Source organism: Triticum aestivum, chromosome 3A (genome assembly GCF_018294505.1).
Source record: "Triticum aestivum cultivar Chinese Spring chromosome 3A, IWGSC CS RefSeq v2.1, whole genome shotgun sequence".
Classification (NCBI taxonomy): Eukaryota; Viridiplantae; Streptophyta; class Magnoliopsida; order Poales; family Poaceae; genus Triticum; species Triticum aestivum.
Window position 1 is genome coordinate 109221163 of NC_057800.1, and position 7122 is coordinate 109228284.

Here is a 7122-nt window from a genome sequence, read left to right on the forward strand (position 1 = left end):
CCCGGGGGCCATAGGTTTCACTAGTGGCTTCTCTCAAGAGCATAAGTATTCTACGGTGGGTGAACAAATTACTATTGAGCAATTGACAGAATTGAGCATAGTTATGAGAATATCTAGGCATGATCATGTATATAGGCATCACGTCCATGACAAGTAGATCAAAACGATTCTGCATCTACTACTATTACTCCACTCATCGACCGCTATCCAGCATGCATCTAGAGTATTAAGTTAAAAACAGAGTAACGCCTTAAGCAAGATGACATGATGTAGAGAGATAAATTCATGCAATATGAAATAAACCCCATCTTGTTATCCTCGATGGCAACGATACAATACGTGCCTTGTTGCCCCTTCTATCACTGGGTAAGGACACCGCAAGACCGAACCCAAAGCTAAGCACTTCTCCCATGGCAAGAACTACCAATCTAGTTGGCCAAACCAAATGGATAATTCGAAGAGACTTGCAAAGATAACCAATCATACATAAAAGAATTCAAAGAAGATTCAAATATTATTCATAGATAGACTTGATCATAAACCCACAATTCATCGGTCTCAACAAACACACCGCAAAAAGAAGATTACATCAAATAGATCTCCACAAGAAAGGGGGAGAACTTTGTGTTGAGATTCAAAGAGAGAGAAGAAGCCATCTAGCTACTAACTATGGACCCGAAGGTCTGAGGTAAGCTACTCACACTTCATTGGAGAGGCTATGATGATGTAGAAGCCCTTCGTGATGACGGCCCTCTTCCGGCGGAGCTCCGGAACAGGCCCCAAGATGGGATCTCGTGGATACAGAAAGTTGCGGCGGTGGAATTAGGTTTTTGGCTCATGTTCTGATCGTTTGGGGGTACGTGTGTATATATAGGAGGAAGAAGTACGCCGGAGGAGCAACGAGGGGCCCATGAGGCAGGGGGCATGCCCCCCACCCTCGTGACCGCCTCTTTTGTTCCTTGGAGCAGGGTCCAAGTCTCCTGGATTACGTTCGATGAGAAAATCACGTTCTCGAAGATTTTATTTCGTTTGGACTCCGTTTGATATTCCATTTCTTCGAAACACTGAAATAGGCAAAAAAACAGCAATTCTGGGCTGGGCCTCCGGTTAATAGGTTAGTCCCAAAAATAATATAAAAGTGGAAAATAAAGCCCAATATAGTCCAAAACAGTAGATAATATAGCATGGAGCAATCAAAAATTATAGATACGTTGGAGACGTATCAGGCCCCCTGGTGGCCCTCCGATGCCCATCTTTTGCTATATGAGGTCTTTCGTCCGAGAAAAAATAATAAGCTAGCTCACGGGACGAAACTCCGCCGCCACGAGGCGGAACCTTGGCAGAACCAATCTAGGGCTCCGGCGGAGCTGTTCTGCCGGGGAAACTTCCCTCCGGGAGGGGCAATCATCACCGTCGTCATCACCAACGATCCTCTCATCGGGAGGGGGTCAATCTCCATCAACATCTTCACCAGCACCATCTGATCTCAAACCCTAGTTCATCTCTTGTATCCAATCTTTGTATCCAAACCTCAGATTGGTACCTGTGGGTTGCTAGTAGTGTTGATTACTCCTTGTAGTTGATGCTACTTGGTTTACTTGGTGGAAGATCATATGTTCAGATCCATTGTGCATATTAATACCCCTCTATTATGAACATGATTATGCTTTGTGAGTAGTTACGTTTGTTCCTGAGGACATGGGAGAAGTCTTGCTATAAGTAGTCATGTGAATTTGGTATTCGTTCGATATTTTGATGAGATGTATGTTGTGTTTACTCTAGTGGTGTTATGTGAACGTCGACTACATGACACTTCACCATTGTTTGGGCCTAGAGGAAGGCATTGGGAAGTAATAAGTAGATGATGGGTTGCTAGAGTGACAGAAGCTTAAACCCTAGTTTATGTGTTGCTTCGTAAGGGGCTGATTTGGATCCATATGTGTAACGCCCACGATGCTGCTATATCTCCCATGTGTCGGAGCACGACTTAGAGGCATAACCGCATTGTAAGCAATGTTGCAAGAGGGGTAATCTTAACACATCCCATGTACTGAATAAGAAAAGAGGTACATAGTTGGCTTACAATCGCCACTTCACACAATAGCATAAACATAACATTACAATCATCCAGATACAATCAAGGTCCAACTACGGAACCAAACTAAAGACAACCCCAAATGCATAATGTCCCCGATCGCCCCAACTGGGCTCCACTACTGATCATTTGGAAAGGAAACATTGTCACATCCCTAGTCTGGTATAACCTAGGCTAGCTAGCTATGTGTGCATCATATTTAAATTTCATTTAAATTTGAAATGAGGATTGGTGGAACCCTCAGAATCATTTTCGAAAATGACCCAAATAAAAATTTCTCCAAAAGGGTCCAAGAAAATGCTCATGTTGCCCTCTGAAAATATTGGACAGAGATAAAAATCAAAACAATATTTTAGGAGCTCATGGACATTTATTTTTGGCCATTTGGATTAATTCGATAATTATTTGCATTGGAAATATATTTCTATATATATGAAATATGGCCCAAAAATTATGCCACTTATAAAAGAGCTCTGGAATAATATATCCAGCTCCTGCAAAAATTGGCATAATAAAATAAAATGATTTAATATATTTATTAAATCAAACAAATGTCAGAAAAAAATAGAAAACAAAATAAAAGGAAGGAGGGACTTACCTGGGCCTCCCCTCCCCTGTGCATCTCCAGCTGGCGGCCCAGCCCACCCCGCTGCCTTCTGTCGTCTCCCTCCTCAGACAGAAGGACGAGGGCGCGTGCCCGACGCTCGCCGGCACGCGCGCGCGCCACCTCCCCCCCTGCTGGCCACCTCCTGCTTCTTCCTCGTCGCCTGGAACACCCCGGACGTCGCCACGCAGCTGCCGCACCGCCTCACTCTCCCTCGCCCTCCCCCTCTTCCCCTGCTCTCTCCCCCTCTCTCCCGAAGCGCTGTCGTCGCCGCCGACGAGAACCACCACGGCCACCAGCCTCCCCTCGCCTCCCCGTCGTGCCCAGAAGCTCCGCCTCGTCGTCAGCTACCTCCTCGCCGAGCCACACAAGCCGGAGTGCCCCGTGGAGCCATCGCCGACGCCAAATTCGACTCCGGCCGCCGTGGACCCTCGCCGGTGATTCGGGAGCTATCGGGCATCCCCGACCCCGCTGTGCTGCTCTGCGTGATCGCGGTGAGCTCCGCCGCCGTTCCCCTCTCTTCTCCCTCCCGTTCCCGTGCCGTAGCGCCGCTCCCCACCACGGCCGAAGCCCCTCGCCGCCGTCCATGTCACCGTCGCCGTTTCGGGCTGCCTCCGCTCAAACCGAGCCCCCCTTCGCGCTCCTGGTGCCACGAGGGTGCCGCCGAGCCCCTCAGGTGGCCTCCCCGTGCCCCGCAACCCGAACCCGCTCGCGCCCGAACTCCGGCCGCCGCCCCGAGCTTCGCTCCGGCGAGCTCCGGCCGTCCCCGCTCCTTCCACTTGTTCCATCAGATGCGCGAGAGCCCGGGCTACGCCCCGGTGCTCTCCGACGCCGTCCCCGTGGCCTGTGGCGCGGACTCCGCCGCGTCCAGAGGTCGCCGGCGACGAGCCCCCGTCGCCTGAACCCTGCCAGGTGGGGCCGGCCCGTTAGGTGATTAGCTTAGTGCTAATCACCGTTGACTAACCCCCCCCCCCCCCCCCTGACGCTGACCAGTGGGCCCGACCCCCCCCCCCTAATTATCTAATTAAAATAAAATAACCTCTGTTAACCCCCTGTCACTGACGTGTGGGTCCCACACGTCAGGTTTGACCCTGGACAGCCGCGTTGACCCGCTGACGTCATGCTAACGTCATGCTGGCGCAGTATATAATTTCTGGATTTAATTAAATCAGGAAAATCCAGAAAATAATTTAAACTTCAAAAATTCATAACAATTCAACCGTAGCTCAGATTTAAATAATTTATATATGAAAAATTATCAGAAAAATGCAATCTTTCCATCTGTACTAGTTTCATGCATGAAAAACCAACTCATACATGCTGAATATGGGAAAACACATTATGGCATATATAAGAGACCTAATTTAGAAATGCATTTGAACCTTTGGTTCAAATGGACTTCAAACCAATTGAACACTAGTTGCATTAGCTCCACAGCATCACATCTACATGCCATGTTCATGCATCATATTGTTGCATATGATTGTGTTTTGATTGCCGGCACCGTTCCTTCTCGATAGGTCCTGCTCCGGAGACGTTCCAGAGTACCTGTCTGTGAAGCAGTGCCTCCCTTGTTGATTTACCAGGCAAGCAAACCCCCTTGTTCATTTCGATAAAACCCTACTCTCTCGCTCCTGCTCTCAGTTATTGCATTAGGACAACAACGATTCATCTGCTACTTTGTGCTGCGGTAGTTGAACCATTCCTCTGCATGACCTGTCATTGCCACAGTAAATAGTTGAAACCCACTAGCATGTGTAGGAGTTGATTGAAGCCACTGATGTGTTCCTACCATGCCATGCCTGCTATTGCTTAGAGTGTGTCAGGTCTGGTTCATTGGGAATGAATTGGAGTGTCACGATATGTTCTATTGCTGAGAGTGAAGTGTGTGAACACGATTTGGTAAAGGTAGCGGTGAGAGGCCATGTAGGAGTACATGGTGGGTTGTTTCACTGGAACCGTCCTTAAGCACTGAGTTCGGTGTATGTTGTCCAATGACTCGATACTACCACACATTGGGTTCCGGTAACTCGACCCCTCTCGACTTATTAACCAACTTGATCTCTGTCCAGGAGTCGCAACTAGTTTCTGGTGTTTGTAGGTAGTGCTATTTTTCTACCAAGTGGCACCCGGCAGGGTGGGCTTGGGACAGACTAGGCACACATGGCACGGTGTACCAAGTGGCACCCGGTTGGTGGGCTCGGGAACCCTGCTCACATCGTTTGGGGCCGTGAGCGACACCCCGGCCGGATCTCCTTGCGGATGGAACCCGAATAGGCGATAAACCTGGACTAGAGTCTTGTGTGGTTAGTCAGGTCGTGGCCGACACCCTCGCCAGGCTTCCGCTTGAAGGTTGCCGAGATACACGACGTGTACATGGCGGTAAGTGGCGAGAGCGTGTGTGAAGAAGTACACCCCTGCAGGGTTAACATGATCTATTCGAATAGCCGGGTCCGCGGTTATGGACTTCTTGGATGCTTACATGGTACATAGACAACTTGAAGTTGATACTCTAAAATGCTCAAGACAAGTGTGAGTGCTATGGATGGCCTTCTCGTAGGGAGACGGGAATGAATCCATAGTAGTGTATTGTGTGGTGATTAGTGGACTCGTGTTCGTTGTTTCACCTCCAGAGTTTCTGGTAGTCGTAGAACAGGATAGCCACAGAGTCAAAGCTGGCTTGCTGCAACTAAACCCCACATTACCCTCTTGATACAGTGCATGTATGATAGGATCTGATGTAAGTCTTGCTGAGTACCTTTGTACTCATGTTGCTTTATTTATGTTTTGCAGCGGAGACTTCGGTCTTACTAGTGTTCTCGTGGACTTCGACTAGTAGCTAGTACCTCAGCTACGATCTTGATCGGATGTTGTAGATAGTCAGGCTCTTCAGCCTTTTTCATTTATAGATGTCTGTACCCAGACATGTAATGCTTCCGCTTGTTGCTTGTATGCTCTGTATGACGGGTCTTGTGACCCCTGTTTGCAATAAATGCTATGATGGCTCTTCTGAGCCTTTATCTATATAATTGTTGAGTTATGCTGTGATGCCATGTTGTACAGCACATACCTGCATGTTATGCGTACGTGTAATGTGTAGTGCTATGTGTGGGATCTGACTATCTAGTTGTTTATCCTTAGTAGCCTCTCTTACCGGGAAATGTCTCCTAGTGTTACCGCCGAGCCATGGTAGCTTGCTACTGCTCTGGAACACTTAGGCTGGCCGGCATGTGTCCTTCTTCGTTCCTGTGTCTGTCCCTTCGGGGAAATGTCACGCTTTGAGTACCGGAGTCCTGTTAGCCCGCTACAGCCCGGTTTACCGGAGTCCTGCTAGCCCAGTGCTACAGCCCGGACCCACTTGCTGATGACCGACACGTTCGAAGCTGGGTCATGGATGCCTGTCCCTGTAAGTCTGTGCCACTTTGGGTTTACGACTAGTCATGTCAGCCCGGGCTCCTTATCATATGGATGCTAGCGACACTATCATATATGTGAGCCAAAAGGCGCAAACGGTCCCGGGAAAAGGTAAGACGACACCCGTGGGGATACCGTGCGTGAGGCCGCAAAGTGATATGAGGTGTTACCGGCTAGATCGATGTGACATCGAGTCGGGGCTCTGACAGCGTTGGTATCAGAGCTTGACTGTCTGTAGGTTTACCAAGCCAAACTGGTCGAAGTTGAGTCTAGAAATTCTTTAGTTATATAAGGGAATTGATTGTGGGATGGAACGTAAGGCTCTTTTTACTCCTTTACCTCATGGCCCTCTGATCTGAGTCATCCTATCTTTCCTACGGGGTTAAGGAACTAGGCTTCTCTTCCGTCTATCAGGATCACGTGTTACTACTCCGTAGTTCCATAGGATTTGTTGATCAGAGTCATACCCAGTTTTCGAGTATTTCCGGTGTAGTCTGTTTAGTACTATCTCAGAACGTTGAGTGATGATGATAAGTATGTTACCACCCTATGTTTAGTAGGATGTCTCATTCTGAGCATTTTACTGCCGTTATGCTGCCGGATTTTCTCTAAGAGTTCGAGAGATACTAATTCCTTGTCCTACATTCTACAGTCGATAGTTGATGCTGATTCCGTCCTTGGTTTCGTTTTACCAGGATGTCATCAAGTTCTGTTGTTCGTAGCCAGAACCATGGAGATGGTAGGGATGAGGATCCTCCTGACCAGCCTTCGTTGCCAGAATTCATGCTAGAGATGGAGAGGAACAAGCGTGAGTCTAACCGCTTGTTGGCACGTATTGAGGAGAATACCGCACATCAGCTCAAGGGATCAGTGACCATTCATGACTTTATCCGCTTGCACCCACCTACCTTTCATCATTCCATCGAGCCACTCGATGCAGATGACTGGCTCCGTAGCATCACCCATAAGCTGCGTTCCGCGAACGTAGCTGAAGATGACAAGGTCACTT